The sequence below is a fragment of the Symphalangus syndactylus genome, chromosome 19 (assembly GCF_028878055.3).
Source record: "Symphalangus syndactylus isolate Jambi chromosome 19, NHGRI_mSymSyn1-v2.1_pri, whole genome shotgun sequence".
In the NCBI taxonomy this organism is placed as follows: Eukaryota; Metazoa; Chordata; class Mammalia; order Primates; family Hylobatidae; genus Symphalangus; species Symphalangus syndactylus.
The window spans coordinates 35172884-35198849 of NC_072434.2; the positions used below are offsets into that span (position 1 = coordinate 35172884).

Here is a 25966-nt window from a genome sequence, read left to right on the forward strand (position 1 = left end):
CGCGTCAGCTTCCCAAAGTGTTGAGACTACAGGCGTGAGCCGCCACACCCGGCCATTATTTTGTATGTTTAGTAGACACAGGGTTTCACAGTCAGGCTGGTCTAGAACTCCTGATCTGAAATGATCCACCTGCCTTGGCCTCCCATGGTGTTGGGATTACAGGCATGAGCCACTTCACCTGACCTAAAATATTATTTATTTTCTTTTAACACTCTTAACTAGTTAGGCAAATAACCCTGCAGTCTTCTTCGTGTTATTACTTGTCAGGATCAAGATAATTTAATACCTATAGCTATTTTTATGTTGTTTTTCTTTAGGCCAAAAGAGGCATTAAGACCAAGGGTTGTCAATATGGAATTTTGAGAGTTTGGAGCATAATTTTATTTTACTTGTATTACTTAATTACTTCTGACATAAAATTTCATCTTCTGATCCTTTGTCAATTCACTCAAACATCAAGGTTCTATCAGATTTTTTTCACTTTAGATCTGTATTTTAGTATTTTTAAACATATACTGGTAAGATACATTTTTGTGCATTGTTCCTGCTGTAGCAATTACAATGTGAATACAAAGAATTTAGCTTCTGTTCCTCATTGATATGTGAGTATACCTTTTTCCTTTCTACTTCTCATATTTAGGCAGCTTCTTATAATAATGACATTATTATAAACTCTACATTAGTAGAGTCCTGTATAATGTATAAATTCTCTAAGTTGCACTGTTTTATTTCATTTTCCCGTAGTGTCCATAGAGATGAGGGGGAAACAGAAACCACTCTGGTAGGTTATTACTGGTGGCAGAGCTGGATCATTAACCACAAGCCCATAAATTTCAGCATACTGTTTTCCATTTTATTTTCAAGACAGTTTTAAAAAAGATCATTCATAGAGATATTTATGAAAATAATTTAAAGCATAAATAAATCATACCTTCTAACTTAAATTTATGTAGATACTTTGTGGTTCCAAACATCAATATTTTTATTCCACAATATTTATTGAGTTCCAAACATCAATATTTTTATTCCAAAATATTTATTGAGTATTAAGCATACTTGGCTATCTACAGTAGAGATATATATAGTGATGTGTAGGTAAACATTTAACAGTTGGCTTTCTGTGGGGAGAAAAGCCCTTATTTGAAGTTTTTGTGGTCTTCTTTTATATAAATACTATGACTATGGTTGATTTCAAGCTATCAACTTGATATTTACTGAATGCCAACTTTAAGAGAGATGTTCACAGTCAGCTCTGGAAAGCTGGTTACAAAATCTGGTTCCAGCTCACACTCAGAAAGATGACCATACAAAAGGAAAGATAAGATATTGACAAAAATAGACCCTGCCAAAACCTCACAAGGCAGTATATAATGTATATAAGAGAGTTGTGGAAAACAGTTTAAACATTTCAAAATGGAAACGCTTGAACTCTTGGTCTGACATTCCAACTTTGAAACAGTGAAGAGTATCCTACTATTCTTTGCTTAAATTACTTTTTCTCTTCTAATTTCTAGCATGTTGCTAACTTGCCACAACTTAGGGTTTTTTTTTTTCTTTTTCACTTGGGCAATCTTTTCACTTTAAAATTGCTTTTTCCCATGAAGTAGCTTTTTTATTTTTATTTCCATTTAAGCATAGAGAGTTATAAATTGGCGCTTTACTGTTTGTCAATAAGAGCTCTATAAACCAGTCCACTGCTAGGAAAGATATGGGACTGAGGTCTGAGATTGATTTTAGTTAGTATTTATTTAGAATGATCACAGAGAACATTTCTTGACAAAAAGCCCATTTCAAACCCTTAAGAAAAAGTGAAAAACTTCATCTTTCCTGCCTAAAGGTAGCTGCCAATTTTCAAAAAGCATCAGCAATGTAGCTCTATGGTTTTCCTATTTTCTGTGGCAGAAGAGGAGCCATAATATTTATCCTGTCTAACATGACCCAGTGTGATCCATCTGCTTTCCTGCCTAAATCAATTTCAAAAATTCTCTGTAGAATTTACTGCTACCTTGGAGTCACATTGAATTATATATAAGAACATTTTCCCTCTACACATCTGCTCTAAGTGGTGAAATGCAAAAAACAAAAAAAGTTTTCTGCGGTATATGTGTAATGTAATATTTGGGCAACTTTATTTTAAATCTTCTAAATATTTTTATTGGATACACTTAAATATGGGGCATTGTTTGAGTTCTTTTTCATGGCTTCTTTGATTGCTACTATTTTAAATAAATACCTGTGCAACTCAAACTCAAAAGAACAGAAACAATTTTTTTTTCTACATTGCAATCTGTTCTGGCTTGAAAAACACGCAATATATTTTTAAATTTGGTGCCTGCCACTATACATTATCAGAGATGAATGTGCATAACCAAGTTTCCATGTTCTACTTGGTATGCTGATAATTCAGGTTGGCTGATTTATCATCACTTTAACTTGTCTAGGCCACCAAAGATCAATGAGAACTTGAAATTAACTGCAGGTAGCTATTCAAAAAGCATATTGTTACAGATATAAAAATGTGCATGTGGTTATGAAAAAGAAAAGTCAATTCCATTGTATTATATCATGCATACATCCCTTAAAATTGCTTCATCAATATATAATGTGGCAGAAATAAGTAAAATAAACAAGAAGAATTCTCCTTTTCTCTATTTTCTGTCATTTCATATTAGTTTTAATGAAAATACTTCTATTCAGTACATCCTGTGGAGACTAGGAAAAATATTTCCCTATAGGTTTTGTTGTTCAGTGGTTATTAAACAGACACTGGATGGCTTCACTTTTTTCTAAGACATTGATTTCACTATTATTATACTTCAGTAAAGTGGGATTTATAGAGCCATATTTTCATCTGTATAATTCCAGGAAGAGGAAAGCTTGATGAAAGATTTATCTATTTATTGAGAATAATTAAGGAGATATTTTGTAGTTAAGAAAAATCGTGTATTAATAAAATAAAATATTGTTTATTTCCAAGATGCCAATGAGGGTGGAAAACATTATAGAGTATAATATCTTAATCTTTTAAAAATATTTTGTCACATTTCTTATATAAATCAGGACAGAGTTTATTACTTGATTATATTTTATCTGAGATTTTTAAAAGTATAAAATAAACAAGCAAATTTAAATGCCATATAAATTTAGAATTGTACCAAAAAGTAAGTAACATTAAATGGATATAGAGAGCAAGTACAAATAAATATTGTACTAGAGCAGAGTGAAAGAGAAATGTATTTGATTTGAATATAGGAAAGAGCCAAAAAAGGCAATATCTGGCACCTACTCAACAAATTCCTAGAGCCATACTTTCCAAAGTCTCCATTACTGAATTTGGTAGCTTATGTATCACTAGTAATAGCAATAATCATTTAATTTGTGAAAAATACTAGATGCTTAGTAAATGAAGAATATAAAATGGGTTTTAGCTCTTAACAATCAGGTAAAGCATTTGTAATAATCAAGAGGAAGAGCATAATTTAAACAATCTTTAAACCAAATTAATAAAATGCTCAGAAATGTTATAGGGAAATAAACTGACTTCAAACTTCAGTTATCTTTAAACTGTTTTAGAAGCAAGTAAATATAAATAGACAAGCAAAAATATTATCCCAAATCCTTTATGGAATTACATAGGTTAAAGGAAGACAAAAATAAATATAAGAGTAGAAAGTTCTGGTTCTATTCTTTAAGCTAAGAACATTTCCTTCAACCCTAACTCTTCTTGTTCTTTCAAAAGAAATTGGAGTAGTTTACAGATTGAACAAATGTTCAAATTTTAGGACACTATTTACTACTGGAAGTAGTCTCTGTACATTAAAAGGTCGTGTGTCTGTGTGTGTGTGTATGTGTGTGTGTTATATACAAAGTCTCTCTTTGTAGATAGGCCCTAATGTGCTTCTCATAACTTTGGATGTCTGCCTATTCATTTAGCCAAATAAGGGCTAGCTTCCAAGAACAGGATTTGAGATCATGTATCATCACCACTTAGACAAAGAGGCCAACTGTGTTCTCTAACCAATACTTACCAGAACTTTGATAGAAGGATATTAGAAAATAGATAGTAACAAAGCAGTGCTTCATTCCTTTTTTGTTATAGCTCCCTTAACAAATTTACAGATGTGAAAGCATTCACACCATAGGTTTTAGGCATCCTTAGGTCAACCAGCCAGCACCCGAAATTGCAGCAAAATTTTTCCTTTTCTACTTCAGGCATTAATTTATAAATGTGTCAGCAAAGACAGCTTATTCATTAGCATACACATGCCTCGAGATTCAGTTACACCAAAGGGTCACCATGGACTAGATTTCAGAAAATTGTCCAAGAGTAAGGAGGTATTTACTTCCTCATCTTATCATCTCGTGAAATTTTACATTGAAAGCAGATGCCGACTGATTTGCAGAAACCCGACACCTCATTAAGATGAAAATAAGAACAAGTGTGAATAGTGAGTGGTAGAATAGTGACCTAGCTGTTGAAATTCAGTTGATAACTTGTTAGCATCTCATCTTGAAGCCCAAAGCTCTGGTGATGTTTAACATTTTGGGTAGCCTAAAAATCATTTGTGGCTAATGTTACACGTGACAACAAAATGTGTGGGTAAAATGCATCTCATGTATTCATTTTCAGGAAAGCAATAGAAAAGGATAGAGTCACATATGGCACAGTCACATATGGTAGATGGTTACCACTTTGATTCTGCCTCCTGTGAAAACATATGCAACTGATTGACACAACAGAGTGTACACAAGGGGTGGCCAAGAGGAAAACAGGGATCATGCCCATGTAAATAGCATTGCACATTAGCAGCTGCAGGGCTGGGATATTGGCTCCCATGGCCAGACTAAGGTACATGGATTTCTGACTTTCTGTCTGCCAGAGGTCAAGAGAGATACAAAGCAGACAAATCAGTCTGTTTTAGCAGGTGAGACCAGAGATATAAATAAAAAATAATCAATGAGCTTCTGAAGGGAAAATGGTCTTTGACTTTCTCAGAATTATGCAGAATAAAATGAACAGTTTATTAGAGTCTCATAACTCAACATTTTATTAGATTTGTACTAAATTGTTTTACTGTGATAAGAATAGAATATACATACAGCACCTAGATGCTATATACATTAGTCCTCCCTTATTTGGGGGAAATATATTCCAAGACCCCCGGTGGATGCCTGAAACTTCAGATAGTACTGCACCCTACATATATACTATGTTTTTTTCTATATATACATATGATGAAGTTTAATTTATAAATTAGAAAAGAGCAAGAGATCAACCATGATAATAATAAAAGATGACAATTATAACAATATTTGAGCATCACTACTCCTGTGCTTTGGGATAATTATTAGGTAAAATAATGATCACACTGACACTGAGATACTGCCACGATCTATCTGAAAAATGAGATGGCTCATAAGTGACTAACAGGCGAGTAGGGTATGCAACATGGATGCACTAGACAAAGGGATGATTCATGTCCCTGGTGAGGCAGAGCAGGACAGTAGGAGAGTTCCTCAAGCTACTCAGAGCGGTGCGCAATCTAAAACTTTTACATTGCTTATTTCTGGAATTTTCCATTTAGTATTTTTGGACTACTGTTGACCACTGGTAACAGAGACCATAGAAAGCAAAACCTGTGAGAAGGGGGAACTATTGTACACATAGAAAATGTGAGCTATTGAGGAGAAATATTTAGAATTTATTAGTAATCAAAACTAAAAAATAGTTTTTCCTCTATTTTCATTTTGAAAGTTTTTTGAATTGTACTAACAGTTTCAACTTTTTCTTTACAAGCTAGTAAAACAATGGAGTCAACATATGTTTTCTATTGGCAAAAAAAACCACCAAAAACCAAAAAATTGACATACTAGGTAGAATACAATGACTGTAAATAATATTTTTACCATTTTGAGATTTATTTTTAGTCTAATTTACTTTAAATATGACAACCATCCATTTCTGTTCCTTATGTCTTAACTTCATCTGCATTAATATAATCTTCATTATTATCCATAAAATCAGAAAATAGTAATGAAGTCAGTATATTGTATGTTGTAGCATAGTGATGTCACTGTCCTTATGTATTTTTTTAGTGGAGTATTATTTATATGTAGAATACAGTCTTACACAAAACCTGAATACATAAACGTGTAAAAATCAGGCTTTTTAAATAGAGCAAGTCCAGAAATACATGTACTCATTCTGCCTGTCTCTATGAAACTATTGGTTGGAAAATTACATACTGCTATCTTAGAAAGATTGGAAGTCACAGATACTAGTCCACTCTCAGCCACTAAAAAATATGTCACGCTCTGTGTAACCTCAGTCTCCTCATCAGTAAACTGGTGCTAGAGGATGGAGAAGGGAAAGTTATCAAGAAAAGCAAATCAGATGAATTGAAGAAAGCCTGCTATAAAACTATTTAAGTATTATTTCTATTATTGCACATAAAAGTTGCAAACAACAAAAAATGCTTTGCTCCTTTTGTGACACTGATGAGTCCTTAGAATGTAGCATAGACACATGCACACGTATGTTTATTGCAGCACTGTTCACAATAGCAAAGACCTGGAACCAATCCAAATGCCCATCAATGATAGACTGGTTAAAGAAAATGTGGCCATATACACCATGGAATATTATGCAGCCATATAAAAGGATGAGTTCATGTGTTTTGCAGGGACATGGATGAAGCTGGAAACCATCATTCACAGCAAACTAACTCAGGAACAGAAAACCAAACACTACATGTTCTCACTAATAAGTGGGAGATGAACAATGAAAACACATGGACACAGGGGAACATCACACGCAGGGGCCTGTTGTGGAGGATAGCATTAGGAGAAATACCTAATGTAGATGACAGCTTGACGGGTGCAGCAAACCACCATGGCACTTGTATACCTATGTAACAAACCTGCACTTTCTGCACATGTATCCCAGAACTTAAAGTGTAATTAAAAAGTAATAATAACAATAATAAAATATTTAAATGGCAAAAAAAGAAAAACAATGTAGCATAGAAAGAAAATATCAGCTGGGTCAGAATAGTTCCCTCTATCTAATAAAGATTTTATAGGACTTGTCCATACAGAGGTAGAGAGTGTCATTGCCCTATTAATTATTCATGAATGTGTTTGTCACAGGCTACCCTGAGAATCATAAAAACATTAAAAACAATTATGTGGAGACAGATAGTTTTAGAGTGAAATGGTATGCTGACTAAAACCAAATATAAGGACTCTTTCTGTTTCATCAGTGAATTGTTTCCTCAAAGAAAATATGGGAAATCTGTTAAAACATTTTACATAGTTATATTGTTCTAATAATAAGATAAAAACTAGAAGTTTTGGCTATTATAATTGATACTGCCTTAAATGTTTATTCCTGTAGATGAGGAAGAGTTTCATTGTGAATAAGTTTTCCAGTGCCATGTGTCACGTGTAACAGAAACATATTTAGTAAGGAGACATGATACACCCACATAGCACAGATTGATATAATGTGTATCTGGTGTTTGTAAGGGAATGAAATACAGTTCCAGCATTCAACTTTAGCTTAAGTGAATCTTCTGAAAAAATATATCAGAGACTTGTATGATTGCTAAAACAAATGATACAACAATGTGTCCCATATTGATGAAAACATAGTATTCTTGGCTCACATTCTCTGCCCGACCTCATTTGTATGTAAAGCAGGTTGAATTTTTTATCATCGACAAGGAGTTGTGAGTAGCTAGGAAGTAACTACCTTAAGGTAATTTGATTTCTCAGTTCCACATCAATTGGGTATGGTACTTTTCACTTTCTTTACCCTTGCACTTTTGGTGGCATTAGGGATGTCTAAAAAATGTTCTGTGTCAACCTCATAATAATGTTTTGTCATAGTTTATGAAATTGATTCTTTTGGATCCCACTTATTCTATCTTGTCCTTATTGTATTCATAATTCCTGCTGAAAATGCATACCACAGTAAGTGTCATCTTTCCCTGAATCGTAGGAATATGCCACATAATCATGTGAGCATTGTGGAATCAGGAAATATTCAATTGTAATAAATTTAAACTTCATTTCCATGAATATTGACTGACATTAGTTGTTTGGGGTGTTAACTCTGTATCCTTAAATTTATGAGAAAAATATCGGTACCACTCCTGGCAGGCCAAACAAGGGTTGGTAGGTGTAAACAGGTAAGCAAATCTTCTGGAGAAGGAATTACCTGGTTTTGCTGACCTTGTTAGAAAACACTTGCTTACTTTATCAATGAGCAACATGTTATATTTCTTCTTTTATTTTTCTGTCCGAGGTGGCTGACATACTTTCACTGTTGAGCATCTTTTCTTTGCCATTATTAAAGTCATATTTTCTTTGGTCAAAAGATGTCCGTGCTGAACTTTACAAAAAAAATACAATAGCCTTTATGAAATCACCGAAGCCTTAATGGTGACACCAATCATGCTACTCACTGTCAGTATTCTCATTGTGCTATATTAGAAAAAAAAAAAAATGGCAGATGAGGTTGACCAGAAGCATACTTCCACTAAGGCTATGCTTTATCAAGTGTTTTGGTCTTTAGGAATATGTTTGTTAAGACAAAGTGATTGGCCCCACCTACAATTATGAAGACAGCACATTTTGATTAGTTCCCTCTGTTTATTTTGCTGGAAGATAGACTAGCAGCATCTTTATACATAACAAGGAAGGCAGAGTAATTGATCAATATCTTCAGATATGAAGTAGCAGTCATTTTACTTCAACCTGTGTGTCAGTTAATTTTTACTGTGTGACAAACTATTCCAAAACTCAGTATTATGATATGACAACAGTTTATTTGTTTACAATTCTGTGGATCAGCAACTTTGGCTTAGCTTAACTGGTTTGGCTTATCTATGTCACATGCAGTATTGGCTGGGTTCACTCTCACATTTGTGATCAGCTAGCAACGGAAAATAGAAACAGGTTTTTCTATTGCTTATATGTCTGATGGTGCAGTGGTTGTTACCAGTGATAACGGAGTTAAGTAGGCATATCCCACTCATCGTCTAGCAGGCTAATCCAAGCTTGCTCACATTGTTGTAGTCACAGTGTTTTCATGTGCAGCCAACAGAGGGCAGTTCCCAATGTATAAGCACTGTTTGAGCTTCTTCTTGCATCACACCTGATAATGTCTCATTGGCCAAAGTGAGTCACATGGTCAAATCCTGATTCATAGGGTGGAAAAATTAACTGCATGAGATGGAGTTACTTCTCCATCTCATGGGGCATACTTCAAGTCACAGGAGCAGCTCCAAGTTACATTACACAAAGGCATTCATATAGGGAAGTGAAAAATTAGTGACCATTTTTGCAGAGGATCACCACTCAAATTATGGATTATGAACTACAGTGATGAGTCAGACTGCATGGATTTGGATCCTAGTTTCAGCATGTACCATCTTTTTTAATTTGGACAAGTTCCTAAACCTCTCTGTGCTGAAATTCCCTCATATATTAAAAGATATTATAGGATCTTCTCATAGAGAAGATTAAATGAGTTGCTTCTTGTGGTTGTTTGAAGAGTGCTTATGCATAGTAAAAGTTTGGTAAATGTTATTATTCTCTTAGCAATACAAATAACTAATAACGTGTTATCTTTAAAGTCTGGGATGCACATTCCCATCCACATAATCTCTTCCTTTCTATATCCACACATTTCTTGATCTTATCTGGATCTGGGATCTTGCCCATCACCCCTTTATTTTTCATATTCAGGTTTATTTTGTTAATAGCCAATGTAGTCTTCACCAAGTGTTAAACATGGAGTTTTTTTAAAAAGGAGACCCTGTATTTAAGACCCTGGTCGATCTTTTTGTCCTTTGAGCACGCCAAACCTGTTTCTAACTCAGGGTCTTCAAACTTGTTCTTCCCTGTCTGGAGTACTTTTACCCTGTTCTCCCCATGGTTGGTGCCATCTCATTATTCAGACAGCATTTCAAATATCATTTCCTCACAGAGGACTTCTCTGCTCGCCGTACCTAAGAGAGTCTCTCCTCATGAATTACATTACCTCACTATCGCATGACCAGTTTTATATATTACATTGCACACCTTACTCTCTAAAATGTTTATTGTCATCTTCCCCCACTTGAATGTAAGCTCCATTCGTGCAAACATCATCAGTGCAGGTATCTCTAACCCCCGCAAGAATGCCCTGTCTGTAATAGGTTTTCAGTACATATTTGATAAACTTATTGAAAGCACACTGTATTCCTATGTGCCCTAAAGTCCCTGACACCCCATTATACACCCTGAGTGGGTTCTTGGTAAATGTCTGTTTAATAAAGGAGGCAAAATTTATTCAGTTTGTCAGTTTATTGGCATATTATGCAGGTCACTACTTACATAGGGGATTTTTAAATTAAAAAACAAGGAGCTAAAACATCAAGCTAGAAATGATATTCAGGACCGAAGGAAACTTGTATAGTACAGAACAAAAGTAATAGATGTGCTTGAAAGCAATAATTCACTTAGGTCTCTATTATCTGTGCTAATGAAGAGGAGCAATGAAGCAGATGATCCATAACAACAGATAATGAAAAACTATTTGCATTTAGCTCTGGGATGCATTATTCAGAGTCCCTAACTTGTAAACAGGTTATGTTCCAAAGGTCATTTGTAAATAGGTTATTTTGGACTCAGACTACATTTCCTAGAAAATAATATAGCTGATTTATAGTACTAAAAATATTTAGGAACTAAAGAACAGCTAGAACGCCATTATACCATTTTAGTAAGGAAAAAGCCTTTCAGTTTTCAAGTAGATAAGTCTGGAGAATGTTCTCACTAGCCACAAGTCTGCTTTACCCCATCCATCTCGAAGAAGCAAAAAACTTCTCTTCTGCTTCCACTACTTTCAGCTCCAAATTAAAGTCTGTGGTAACTATGCTCCAAAGACGGTTATGGTAGGTGGTGGGTGTAGATTCTGGGATGGTATACTGGGGCTCTATAGTAAAGGTCTGCAGGTAGTAGACAGACATTATCAGAACTGCTCCAGTAGCTTTGTGAAGACTCTTCTGGAATGGGAACTAATGGGAGGTAGGCAGCCCCCTTTAAGTCAGGTGTCTGACATGAGGAGATAAAAAGATCTGTGACAACTAGCTTGATATTGCTCAATGCATCAAATTTCAGATCAATTCTAGAAGGTGTAGCCATAAGAATAGGAGATAATAAAGTTGGAATTTTGTGAAAAGGTAGCATACAAAGTGACAATGATATTTTACCAATATAACCATACGTGAAAATAAGTCTGAAGTTACATGCGTTATGACACTGTGTATAAAGTTATTGTTATTTTGTTTTCTTGAGACAGAGTCTCCCTCTGTCGCCCAGGTTCGAGTGCAGTGGCATGATCTCAGCTCACTGCAACCTCCACCTCTTGAGTTCAAGTGATTCTCCTGCCTCCACCTCCGGAGTAGCTGGGACTACAGATGTGCAGCACCACACCCAGGGAATTTTTGCATTTTGTAGTAGAGATGGGGTTTTGCCATGTTTGCCAGATTGGTATCGAACTTCTGACTTCAAGTGATCCACCCACCTTGGCCTCCCAAAGTGCTGGGACTACAGGCGTGAGCCACAGTTCCTGGCTGACAACTATGTATAAAGTTAAACACAACTAAAATAACTAAAACTTTTAGGATATATAGATGGAATAAAATTATATAAAAGAAATCAAAGGAATGACAGATCTGGAGATCAGTGTGACAGTTATCAGGGTGGGAGGAGAATGGAATTTGAGGACCATATGGTTAAGTGCAGATTTTTGTCAAAGACTTAATTTAGTCCTGGATGCTTTTTTCTATCCTCATAATACTTATTCCCTTGTAGACATTCTCTTATTTTTTTATTTATTTATTTATTTTTTTTTTGAGATGGAGTCTCGCTCTGTCGCCCAGGCTGGAGTGCAGTGGCGCAATCTCAGCTCACTGCAATTTCCGCCTCCCGGGTTCACGCCATTCTCCTGCCTCAGCCTCTCCGAGTAGCTGGGACTACAGGCGCCCGCCATCACGCCCGGCTAATTTTTTTCTATTTTTAGTAGAGACGGGGTTTCACCGTGGTCTCGATCTCCTGACCTCGTGATCCACCCGCCTCGGCCTCCCAAAGTGCTGGGATTACAAGCGTGAGCCACCGCGCCCGGCCGACATTCTCTTATTTTATTTTTATATTCTTTAGCTTTCCTCTATTGTATACATTTCTAAATACATTGTTTTTATTTTCTAGATTTATTATGATGCTCCAAGCACAGACAATTAATTTTAAGTGTAGTGGCAAGAATAGGTGTCATTGATTAGGTGATATTTGGTCAAAGTTTGAAAAAGGTTAAATAATTAGTCATGATGATATATGAAGAAAGAGCATCCTAGGAGTAGGAACAGCTACCGCCAAGGTCCCAAGGTGGGGCTTTCCTGAATTTTTTAAGGAAAGGCAAGGAAGCCAGTGTGGCTTGAGTGAAGTCTGCAAAGGAGTGATTACTAGGAGATCAAGATAGAGAAAAAACAAAGAAGCCAGAGCATCTGGGACCTTGCAGGCCATTGTAAAGCCTTTGTCTTTTACTGTGTGCATAACGTGTGTGTGTGTGTGTGTGTGTGTGTGTGTGTGTGTGTGTGTGTGAGTGTGAATGTGTAGGTATGTGAAACAATCGAGGTTTTGAGCAGATGAGTGTTATGATACAACTTATGTAGTAAAAGACTCCGGACATTGTGTTGAGGAGAGACAGTGTTGGGGTGGGAGGCAAGGCTGGAAGTAGCCCAAGTAGAATCCATTAGGAATCTATTATAAAATTTGAGAAATAAAGATGGGCTGGAAAGGGGTAGTAGTGATGGGGGTGTTGAAAAGTGGCCAAATTCTGTAGGATGTGAGAAAAAGAGAAGAATCGCAATGATGGCAAGGTTTTTGGCCTCAGCAACTGAAAGACCGGAGATACCATCTGCTGAGATGGGGAAGACTATGAGAGGCATAAATTTTTAGAGAGACAATCAGGAGTTCTGTTCGAACACACTAAATTTAAGATTTTTATCACATATTAAATAAGATTTAAGTTGGGTAACATAATATGTGAGACTGGAGTTCAAGAGAGAAAGAAATCTAGGCCAAATAAATAAAATTGAGATTTTTTGGCATTATGGATAATATTTACAGTATTGGGCTTGGATGAGATCATCATATGTTATCAACCACTGTAAATTATCATTGGAAATTGCAAAACAAAATTTAGCTTTTATATTCATTCTTCAGGTTTGAGAAAATCTTTCAAAATGGATTTTCTTTCCAATAACCCTTTTCTACTATCTCCCATTATACATACTTCATTGGGGTTTGTTTTTCATTTATATTGTTTATTTATTTGTTCCTATGAGGTATATTACTTCTCAAATCTAAGTTTCATTGCCTATGGCCTTTTGAATGCTGTCAGTGATTCACCCTGGTAAAATAAAACTTTATATTTAGAACACAGTCCTGTTATCTGTTATTTTGTTGTCTAATTCAAATTCTTTCTTCACTGGGAAGTGAATTGCTTCATCTCTGTTTAGAGTTGTAATTTGAACTCTAGAAAGAAACAAATCCTTCAAAGCCATTAGGAAGTTGACACATAATCTTACCAGTAAAGGGAAAGGCTGCACAGCCAATTGACTGTCTTCTATTTGCTTAGTTTATTGACACTGTGTTAGTCTCAGAAAACCGGCATATCATTTTAAGAGGAGGCTTTGTTTTTCTCATCTTATATCCTACACAAGATCCCCAGAGTAGTAAACACTGTGTAGTACCCCTAGATGGAGAATTTTAAAAAATAAAACAAGATATTGTTCTAACAAACATCCAAATTTCTAGTAGGTAAATATCTGTTAAGGTTTTTTTTTTAATCACATATGTGAATTTTCTAAAGATCCCTTCTGCTGAATAATATTATTTTTATATTCATCACTTTCTTTAACCACATCCTCAAGTTTCTTTCACCAATAATGCTGCTCCTTGACCAGTTTTACTCCTAGAGTATTTTACATGTATTTAGGATATTTTTCAGTATACTTTTTAATATTGATGACAATATCAGATCTTTGATCTGCTAATGCATCTTGATACATATGCTTTTGAACTTATTTGTAAAATTGATGTCAGTGTATTAGAGTTTATACACCCTGAGTGGGTTCTTGGTAAATGTCTGTTTAATAAAGGAGGCAAAATTTATTCAGTTTGTCAATTTATTGGCATATTATATATTATGGAGGTCATAATATGCCATTTTATATGTTTATTTATAATGGGAATTGGCTCATATGATTATGAGGCTGCAAAGTCTCACTATCTGTTGTCTGCAAGATGGAGAATCAGGAGAGTGGGTGGTGTATTTTGGGAGGTGATGATGGTGTAAGTGAGTTAAAAGGTCCAATAACCAGGAGTGCTGATGCTATGCCCTAGGGTAGGAAAAGATAGATGTCCTAGCTCAAACAGAGAAAATTCAACCTTTCTCTACCTTGTTCTATTTGGGCCCTCAATATGTTGAATGAAACCCTCCACATTGTTGAGGGCAATCTCCTTGACTCAGTCAAATGATTCAAACTCTAATCTGTTCCTGAAACATCCTCACAGGAACACCTGAAGGTAATGTTTTGCTGCCTTTCTGGACATCCCTTAACACAGTCAAGTTGACACGTAAAATTAACCCTCAGTGAAGTTGGTAAATAATTTTTAAAGAAATTTGCCTAGAATTAAAAGTACATTGTTAGGTGTGTTTATTATCCACATATTTAAAAAATAGTCGCTGTAATACTAAAGGATGTACCATTGATTTTATTGTTATCAGATCACCACATAATAAAAATTGACTACTCAGACTGTAATCATTTCTGCTTAGCTTTTTGAAATGTGGATTCCATATTCATTTCTTTATTTCATTGTGCCTTCTATATTTCCTTCAAAGCAATGGATTTAAAACAACTGAGTTGCTGCTATCGCCATGTATTGGAAATTTGCAGAAAAGTCTAGGATGAAATTCAGAAGAAATGAATGCACGGATACAACTGGGGAAGATTTAGCCTTATAGACATGGTTTTAGTAGTAGTATTGTAGATAGACTCTTGAGTCTATAGATTGCAATTTTTAATGTGTTATCTATGTCACCTTGAGCAAGTACCTCACCTCTCCCCTCTTGGAGTCTTTTTAATAGATATAGATATTAGATATGTATATATAAGTATACATATGTTAAGAAGTGAATATATATATATATATATATAATAGGAAGTTAAAATACACAATTGAATATAGTCAGGTCTGGTTAGACAGAAGAGTACAAGTGGGAAAGCCAGTGTAAAATGTGGAGTTAGAGATGTTGAACTTAGTGGAGACAGCTGTGAGGGCACATTGGCAGATGATGACTATATTGGTCCATTCTCACACTGCTAATAAAGACATACCTGAGACGGGATAATTTATAAAGGAAAGAAGTTTAATTGACTCAGTTCAGCATGGCTGAGGAGGCCTCAGGAAACTTACAATGATAGCAGAAGGGGAAGTAAACACATCCTTCTTCACATGGTGGCAGGAAGGAGAAGTGTCGAGATCAAGAAGAAAAGCCTCTTATAAAACCGTCATATCTCCTGAGAACTCACTCACTATCACCAGAACAGCATGAGTACAACTGTCCCCATGATTCAATTACCTCCCACCAGGTCCCTTCCATGACACATGGGGATTATGGGAACTATAATTCGAGATGAGATTTAGGTGGGGACACAGCCAAACCATATCAATGACCCTAACTGATTTCCATTCTGATCTAGGTGTTTTAGATAAGAACTGCCAGTAGGCCGGGCACGGTGGCTCACACTTGTAATCCCAGCACTTTGGGAGGCCGAGGCGGGCGGATCACGAGGTCAGGAGATCGAGACCATGGTGAAACCCCGTCTCTACTAAAAATACAAAAAATTAGCTGGGCGTGGTGGCGGGCGCCTGTAGTCCCAGCTACTCGGAGAGGCTGAGGCAGGAGAATGGCGTGAGCCCGGGAGGCGGAGCTTGCAGTGAGCCGAGATCGCGCCACTGCACTCCAGCCTGGGCGACAGAGCGAGACTCTGTCTCAAAAAAAAAAAAAAAAAAAATTTACCTGTGTACATTTTCATTTTCTTTTTTCTTCATAGTATTTTAAGAACATTTCATGAACTTGAAAAAACACAAATATAATACTGTAAATGAACATCATGTTAATTTATGTTAAATGCTGATTTAATTTCAATTATAAAATGGGCTAGAATGAAAAAAGAATAAATGAATTCGTAAAGTCTAGGGCCTCTTTTTACTTATGTCATTGGGGCTAATTTTCACGTTCTATCTTTGTATTATTCTTAAGTTAAACAGGTCTTTCCCTTAAAAAATTTCTAGTTTGTCTAAATGACACAGTTACACAAATGATCCATGTATCTACCACAAAAGGGTAGGAACGTGCAAAAAATAAATTACATAGTGTGTACACAAATCTAGAATTTTCTGATCTTTCTGGTGAGAAAACTTGATTAAATGACTTTTTACTAGTTAATAAGAAATATAATTTTCCAAAATAAGAAATCTGAGCTAAATTTTTGCTGTGATAAAATTATGATCACCTATGAGAATAAATACTCTTCACAAATATTTTACTCATCTGCAATTGTCACCTTTTACATTAAATGATTTGTTGATGCCTTTTTTTTTTCTCTATTACTCTGGGGCATACTTTTGGAAGAAGGATATTAAATATGGACGTGGCCAAATTTTGCAGCTAAGACGTTCTGCATTTTGTAATTTCAATATGCTGTATCCAAACAGTCCAGAGGTTTTCTTCGAGTAACATAGTTACTCTCATTGTAAATGTCATCGTGTCTTGTTTTTTTAAAAATTTGAACAATAGAAGTAACATTATTTATGTTTTGGTAGAACTGAATTTTCAACATTTAAGTGTGTTTTCTCCATGACAAACTCTTACATTTCTTAATTAAATATTAAAAAGTAGTTGGAAATAATCAGTGAAATTACTACTATGGGGATGACATTTCAGAAAACCTGTATATCCCACTCTGTTGCTGCTTCCTTGCTCTCCCTTTACCCTTACCACATAAACTCTAAGGTTGATAGTAAATGCTTTTGTTTTTCTACCCACAATTACATTCCCCACTTTTTCCTTACTAAATAAACCTCTGTTTCATTCAGGTATTGCCACTTTCTGTGTGACTATGTACAGGGTAGGTTTATCCCAACCACAGACTCAGTATTTGGGTCTTAATTGACCTCCGCCAATCATTAAAGATCCCACCTTCATTGCCATTGATTGATTTGGGTACAGTTGAAATGCAGTTGTGGCCACTGAAATGTGATTATGTCTGCTGGGAGATTTCTGATAAAGATTTCCTCCCCTTTTAGAAAGATACAAAGGAAGAGACAATCTCTATTTCCCAAGAATAGGCATCCTATGTCAATTCTCTCCCCCAACCCCCAGGATTATGGAATTACGCTTCCTTGGAAAACCAGAACAGAACATGAATCACCAAAGAATTGGTATTTTCTGCTGACTTCATAGCGCCACTTTTCAACTGCAGCACTGGGAGTAGCATGGAGCAGAGCTTCACACATTCCTTAGAGCTCAGTACTCTTCCCACTGAGATTTTAAAGTCTGATCCTCTTCCTAGTATTCTATCAGAACAGCTCCTGCAAAGGAGCAGTCCGAAGACAGACATGGAAAGCTTTCTGTCAAGATAGTAAGTGGGTACTTATGTTATTCCTTGGAAGGAAAAAGAAAAAGAGAGACCTGAGTATATTTGCATCCCAAGTGTGCAGGGCAAGCCATTTTGTTACACCTGTCATCTATTTCAGGTCAAACCTGATCCTCTTATCTTGAGAATATTAACATCTTTTAAGCTGGAAGGCAGTGTGGGATAGTAGAAAGAGCATGGACTTCAAAGCAAGACAGATTTGGAACTGGCTCCCAACTCTCCCGTTTAAAAGACCATTGAGCTGGTGTATGCTTTATCTCTGAGCCTCAGTTTCTACATTTATGAAAAGGAGAGAACAATACTTAAGATACCATATTGTTAGAAGGATTAAGAGATAATTTATAAAGTGATTGGCACCTCAACTGGCATATAGGAAGCAGTTAACAAATGCTAGTTATTATAATATGTTAAACCTAGTGATGTCTCTGTAAAATCAGCTGTAAAGAGATTTCTGTGCTGTTATTTATTGTCAAGGAGGGTTTTTTAACCAAATTTTCTTAGTGACTGATGTGTTTCACCATCAAATTATTCACATAGTAAATATCCCATATTTAATAAATTTTAAAACAAATAGCAATAATAACTACCATGATAAAAACACATAATCCGTTACTCATTTGGAGATCTAGAGAATCCAGAGAAGTGGGGAAGGAGACAGAGCACATTACTAAACCATGTGAACAATTTGGATGGAGAACTGAAAAAAAGCCTCTCTCTTCCTTGCCTGAGTCTCTGGATGGTGTAGACATTTACTACAAGAGTCAGTCTGAGGATTGCCCCATATTTGTGGGGGTTCTAACGCTCTTTGTTTTGTTCCACTCAGCTTTCTAATATGCTTTAAAGTGGAGATGAGCACCAACTTTCAGTGGCTGCTTTCATTTAAGGGAATCAGCACTGTATCTGCAGAAATTCTTCCGGGAGGATGGTTTTGTGTTTGGGCCCACTGTTGATGCAAACGTGTCTCTATTTACATGATATGCTGATCATTTCGGTTGGAAGTTGCTAGTTAGAGAAGATGTACTATCACTTTCTTCCTGGAACAGCCTTTCCCCTACAGTTTACCTAATTAACTCACTTATTCTTCAGGCCTCAGTTCAAACATCACTTTCTCTAGGAAGCGTTCCATGACCTCCAGATTAGATTAGGTCTCATACCACATTTCCATAGCTTTCTGAACCCTACAGCGTTTATCCCACTATGTAATTTTGTGTATGTGCCATTGTTTATTTAAGATATATGTTTCCTACTTGAGGGAAAGACGTGCGAGGGCCAAGGCAGGGTCTGTTTGTAAATCACTGCAACTGTACGGACAAGTACCATGGCTAGAAGAGAGTGAGTACTGAATACATATTTTAAATTAATGAAGTAAAGAAGTAATGTTAAAAAAAACCTGAATAAAGTGAATGAATCAATGAATATCATACTTCAGTTCACAGAATAGCCAAATCCAGGAGCACCCCTTTATGTGAGCATAATGGTCAAAACCTGAAGCCTATGAGGTTAAGTCCTGGCTCCATAACTTGCCAGCTGAGGGTCAAAAGGCAAACTATTCAATCTCTTAGTGTCTCATTTTCCTTATCTAAACAAGGGAGATAATGATATTGTTTCCGCCCAGGGATGATGTGAGAATTAAAAGAGTGTGTGGCACATAAAAAGCACTAAATATATGCACACCATACATACCACCCCTCTTTCTCTCATGTGGAATTCTCAGTGCCAGTGCATTCAATCATTGGTATTTAAATGCACTTATCCTTGGCTTGCATTAGTGTAAATACTTTATGTAATCTGTTACATATGAGCGCAAAGCTTAGAACTGCTACAGAACTCTTGCAAACGTGAATTGGCTAGAGCCAGAAGCACAGGTGAAAAGGCCTAGAAACACAGGTGAAAAGGATGAAACGAACCTGGAACTTAAATGACAAAATTGGGTCAGTGACTTAACCAACACTGGATTTATTATCTTTTGGAACTTCTTGACACGTGATGTCATAAATGTCCCCACATACAAGCCACTTGGTATTAGAACTTCTGTAACATTAAGTGAGAAGCTTTCTATATAATATGATTAGACCAATCTAGTCATCTACTTTCGGATAATATCCAAGTAGTTGAAATCTCGTGGAGATAATCTTAACGTCCTTAACATCTAAAGTGGTTATCACCTAATTTGTTGGATCTAATCCCTTTTGGACTCTGTGCTTCTTTGCAATCTTTTTTAGGTTTTCCTGGTTCTCCTTCTTCTGGCCTCCTACGTGGTTGTTGTAATTATCTGTGATTATCTGCTTGCTTATGATTCCTATGAGTCTTCTACGTTAGAACATAGGCTACCTGAGAGCAGAGACCACACTGCTTTGTTTCCTACTTGATATCCAAGCAATAGCAACACACCAACAATACCAAAAGGCACACCATATGAATGAATAGGTTCAGTCTATAAATCAGAAATAATCCACAGCCTACATTTATGGATAATTAAACTCATTCAGTTAGGGTAAAATTATGGAGGATAAGTTTCTTATCAGGTCCTATCCAGACTCCATAACATGTAATTTATGGACTTAAAAAATGATTTTTTAAAGAATGATTCAAAGATACAGTAAAGCTTGAAGAAGTAAGTTATAATTTTGAGAGGAATAATTGCCTTATTCCTTATTCTCTAGATAATGAGAGTGCCCATCTCATGTAGTTATGGTGAGGATTAGGCAGAATTGTACAAGTAAAGCACTTACAGGTACAGTAAGCACTAAAGTTTGGTTAGCACTAATTATTACCATGTGTAGTTAAATATATATTATATTACCTTTACTTAATTCAATAATACCACAAGGAAGTTAGCCTTATTTCTTTTTTCTTCTTCTTCTTATTTTTTTTTTTTGAGATGGAATTTTGCTCTTGTTGCTCAGGCTGGAGTGCAATGGCACGATCTCGGCTCACTGCAACCTCTGCCTCCCGGGTTCAATCGATTCTCCTGCCTCAGCCTCCCTAGTAGCTGGGATTACAGGCATGCACCACCACATCCGCCTAATTTTGTATATTTAAAATACATATTTTAAATTAATGAAGTAAAGAAGTAATGTTAAAAAAACTTGAATAAAGTGAATGAATCAATGAATATCATACTTCAATTCACAGAATAGCCAAATCCAGGAGCACCCAGGAGAGACGGGGTTTCTCCATGTTGGTCAGGCAGGTCTCCTACTCCCGACCTCAGGTAATCCGCCCACTTCAACCTCTCAAAGTGCTGGGATTACAGGTGTGAGCCACTAAGCCCGGCCGCAGTTAGCCTTATTTCTATGGTCCTGGTGAGAAAATTGAGGCTCAGAAAAATTGGCAACTGGCTCAAGGACGCAATCAATATCATGCAATAAATATCATGCAACTCTAAAGTGGCTTCTGTTTCTATCATGCCATTCTGGATAAACAAGCTATAGCCAATATGATACAGATAGTAGAAGTGCTACTTCATCTCTAATGAAGTAAATGTCTCCTGAAAATTGAAAATTGAATGAGTGAAACTATAGGTTACCCAGACAAACTGTATGTAACAAAGGTAAAGATACACATTTTCAAGGAATTAAAACAATTCTAGAAGTTGGCAAATTGTTTTATTACTCTTCCCCTCTTATTGGATTATCTTGACTTAAGCTTACAGCTATTTCTTAGAGACATACCACCAACTTAATAATTTACTGGGAGCTGTTGTAATTTACGTGTCAGTGTCTCTAAACAGCAATGATATGTACCTTTTTATGCATGAAGATAAGCTCTTCGTTCTTAGCTGGGAGTTTGTGTCAGCAATCATTTAGATTGCTCAAATCTAAGATTTGCTGGTGAGAGAAAATTCCAAGCTGGTTAATTGCATCAAATGTTTAAGTGAAAAGCATCTTCTTTACAACCCTCAACTATCATCAAGGAGGGGGCTAAGTACGATCTGAACTCTCTTTTTGCAATTCTATAGTGACAAAACTGCTGACCTGGTTGTTCTGTCATCAGCTCATGCTGAACCCAAAATGAAGAAAATAAAATACAAATTTTGAATCTTTGTGTAAACATCCAGATGACATATTCTGCAAGTAAGGCAGTTTTGAATAATAAAAACTTTTGTACAGAATTTTACATTTTGTCATGTACAAAAGCTTACTTCAAACATTATGTAAAAGGAGATTGAATGTTCTTTCCCAGATGTAGCACATTGTTTTGGATGACCCAGCCCTGAAATCTGCTATGATTAGTAAATAGAAAATGACTTTTTATTACTTTTCTAGTTTTTTCCCACAGGAACACAAGTCTAGAAATGTATTTATTAATTATTATGCTCTCTTTATATTTACTCTGACCACCCTAAAATAAGATACTGAAGTATTTTCCTCCATAAATGAGAAAAGGAAACTAATGAATCCATTTAAAGTAGTAGTCATAGGCTTTAGAAAACATCAGAAAGGTGTTTTCTGATGTTTCTAAGGTGGAAAAATTGAGTACAGTGAGCTAGGATTGAACCACTGCACTCCATCCTGGATAATAGAGTGACACATTACATTATATGAAATTCAGTTATCCCTCCTTCAAACAGAAGATAAACACCATTGAATTTAAATTCCTTCTAGAGACCTTCTTCTGTAACCCAAAACTTAACATTTCTCTCATTCTTAAAGTTAGTAATATTAAGACTATCTCTCCCACAAGCTAAATATCCTCTCTTTTTTTGGGTGTCATTCTCAGTTTTTTTGAAACAATACATTTTTCCCTCTTACTTTAATTCATCCCTTCTCATCCATTTCTCATCCATTACATTCTAGCATTCATATCTATCCCTTCCCCCACTGAAATTGATCTCACTAAGTCACTGATGTTCCCAAGTTTTTAACACAAGTTTCTGTCTTTGGTTTTTCAGCCTAATTTTTTAAATATTACTACCAATAGAATTGTCTCCTGGATTTCCTCAGTATCTTTGCTATTTCTTGTCTTTCCATTCATTAAAAAACACATTGATTAAATGGCTACTCTGTTAGTCATTCATCTAGACACAAAAGACAAATACAGTAAAGAATGGCCCTAACAGTTTGGATATGTGTCCCTGCTCAAATCTCATGTTGAATTGTAATCCCCAATGTGGGAGGTATGGCCCCATGGGAGATGTTTGGATCATGGGGGCGAATCCCTCATGGCTTGGTGCTTTCTTCAGGATAGTGACTGAGTTCTGGAGAGATCTGGTTGTTTTAAAGGGTGTGGCATCTCCCCCACCTCTCCTCTCTTTCTCGCTTATTCCTGCTTTTGCAATATGACATGCTTGCTCTCTCTTTGCATTCAGCCATGACTGTAAGCTTTCTGAGGCCTCCCTAGAAGCTGAGCAGATGCCAGCACTATTCTTCCTGTAAAACCTGCAGAACCAGAAGCCAATTAAACTTCTTTTCTTTAAATTACCCAGCCTCAGGTATTTCTTTATAGTAAAGCAAAAACAGCCTAACATAGGCCCCAACTATTTTGGCGTGCAAGGATACATTTTACAATAAATAATTACAACATAATGTCATAGTGTTATAAAGGCAGTATGTACATGGGTCAATGGGGGTAAGAAAGAATCAGCCTCTGATTTTTTATTGGAAATAGTTTCTCCTCATGATTTATTCACTTGTACATCTTCAATATATACTAATATTAAAAAGCTTACTGATTATTTTGTCTCCTGCTTGGAACACCCTCTTGACCAAAAAATACATATTTATAACTAGTATTTAATACTATCACTTGAATATGTTGTAATCATCTTAAAACAAACATGGAATTCCTGATTTTTAAAAAAAATAAGAATGAAAAAATCTTCTACTGTATAAAAATCAATTCTACAAGAAATGTGAAATTTAATGGAGAAACATTTCCATTAACATAAAGAACCAAAGAGATGGCCGGGTGCGGTGGCTCACGCCTGTAATCCCAGCACTTTGGGAGGCTGAGGTGGGAAGATTACGAGGTCAGAAGATCAAGACCATCCTGGCTAACGTGGTGAAACCCTGTCTCTACTAAAAATACAAAAATTAGCCGGGTGTGGTGGCATGTGCCTATAATCCCAGCTACTTAGGAGGGTGAGGCAGGAGAATGGTGTGAACCCAGGAGGCGGAGCTCTCAGTGAGCCGAGATAATGCCACTGCACTCCAGCCTGGGCTACAGAGTGAGACTCCATCTCAAAAAAAAAAAAAAAAAAAAAAAAAAAAAAAAAGATATATGCCATTATTTTTAATTTTAAATTAATTCCAAAAACAGATTCTAAACATTCCAAAACAAAAAGATAAAATGCACAAGTTGAGTGGGAAGTGATACAATTCAAAAGAGTCTATTGAAAAGCTACAAAAAACAAGAGCAATTGGTCAATTACCAATTCAAGAACAACATATAAACATTTGAGCTCTCATATCCCAAAAATGTTCTGAAAAATTGTAACAAAACAAAAAAACCCAATAAGATGTCAAAGAACAATCCTGAAAAAAAGAGAACACTCATGCTAATATTATTTTTCAATTTTATTTAGCATGTAAAATAATACACAAGTTGTTTTATAGAAATACAATGTATTCTTGGAATGTAATACTCAATATTGTGACAATGTCATCTCTCTGTAAATTAAGCTATAAATTAAATGAAATGATAATTAACATCCTAATTGAGGCCTGGCACAATGGTTCATGCCTGTAATCCCAATACTTTAGGAGGACAAGGCAGCAGGATCACTTGAGGCCAGAAGTTTGAGACCTGAGCAACGTAGCAAGACCTTATCTCTGCAAAAAACAAAATAAAATAAAAAATTAGCTGGGCGTGGTGGTGCACACTTGTAGTGCTAACTACTCATGCGGCTAAGGTGGAAAAATTGAGTACAGTGAGCTAGGATTGAACCACTGCACTCCATCCTGGATGATAGAGTGAGACCTTGTCTCTAGAAAATTCATTAATTAATACTAAAAATTATGACAATAAAATGAATCTAAGGTTTTGTATTGGAAGACAAATACAATTGAATAGCCAACATTTAAAAAATTATAAATACTATATTCATCCAAGTATAAAATATATAATTATTTACCAATCTAAACATTGTGATATTGACATGACAATACAGATACAAGTAAATAAAAATGGAAGGTCCAGAAAAGAGCGAGTGTTAAGACAGAGGGAGAGAGAAAGCTAGTAGAATGGAATTTTGAATCAATGAATAAATTATAAAATATTTAGTAAGTAATGTTTTAACAATTGTCTACTGATTTGAGAGAAAAAAATAGATTAATTTGGATATCACACCACAAATAAAAACTTTAGATGGATATGAAGTAGAGTATCAAAAATAACAGCAAAATCAAATTTAGTAGAAAATTTTTGTTTTTAATATGATGTGAATGGGGAAAGATTTTTGAAAGATGGAATAAAATGCAAAATAATAAATGATAGCTTAAGAAAATTTAGGGCTGGGGGCGGTGGCTCACGCCTGTAATCCCAACATTTTGGGAGGCCGAGGTGGGTAGATCATCTGAGGTAAGGAGTTCAAGATCAGCCTGGCCAACATGGTGAAACCCCATCTCTACTAAAAATACAAAAAATTAGCCAGGCGTGATGGCGTGCACCTGTAATCCCAGCTGCTCAGGGGGTTGAGGCGGGAGAATTGCTTGAACCCAGGAGGCAGAGATTGCAGTGAGCCAAGATCATGCCACTGCACTCCAGCCTGGGCGACAGAGAGAAACTCCATCTAAAAAAAAAAAAAGAAAAGAAAATTTAGAATTTGTATAGATTAAAATACCATAAACAAAGTTAAAAAATAAGTGACAAAGACCCATAAAGTACATATAAGCATATGTTTAATAATACATGAAGACCTCCTCTAAGCCACTATGAAAATAGAAAACAAAACATGAAATCAGTGGCATAAAATAATAAGGATGTGATTGGGTAATTCAGCTAAAAAGAAAACTAACAACAAAACTCGTGGAAATGGTCAATGAATATTCAAAAAGATACCCAAACTCACTGGTAATTCAAGAAATTAAAACCACAAAAATTAGGCAAGAAAAAGAAATAAAAGGCATCCAGATAAGAAAGAAGTTAAATTGTTCTGTTTGCAGAAGACATGAGTTTATATATATAGAAAACCCTGAAGACTCAACCAAAAACTATCAGAACTGATAAACAAATTTAGTAAAGTTGCA

General features: G+C 35.7%; 1 long non-coding RNA gene across 1 annotated transcript in view; it reads left to right on the forward strand.

Annotated features, from left to right (window-relative positions):
• The window catches only part of LOC129458534 (uncharacterized), a 36845-nt gene extending 25094 nt beyond the window's left edge, over window positions 1–11751 (forward strand). The window contains exon 3 of the long non-coding RNA XR_008649649.2: window positions 11351–11751. This is a non-coding gene — a long non-coding RNA (uncharacterized lncRNA). The remainder of the gene's footprint in view (window positions 1–11350) is intronic.
• Window positions 11752–25966: the final 14215 nt, after the last annotated feature.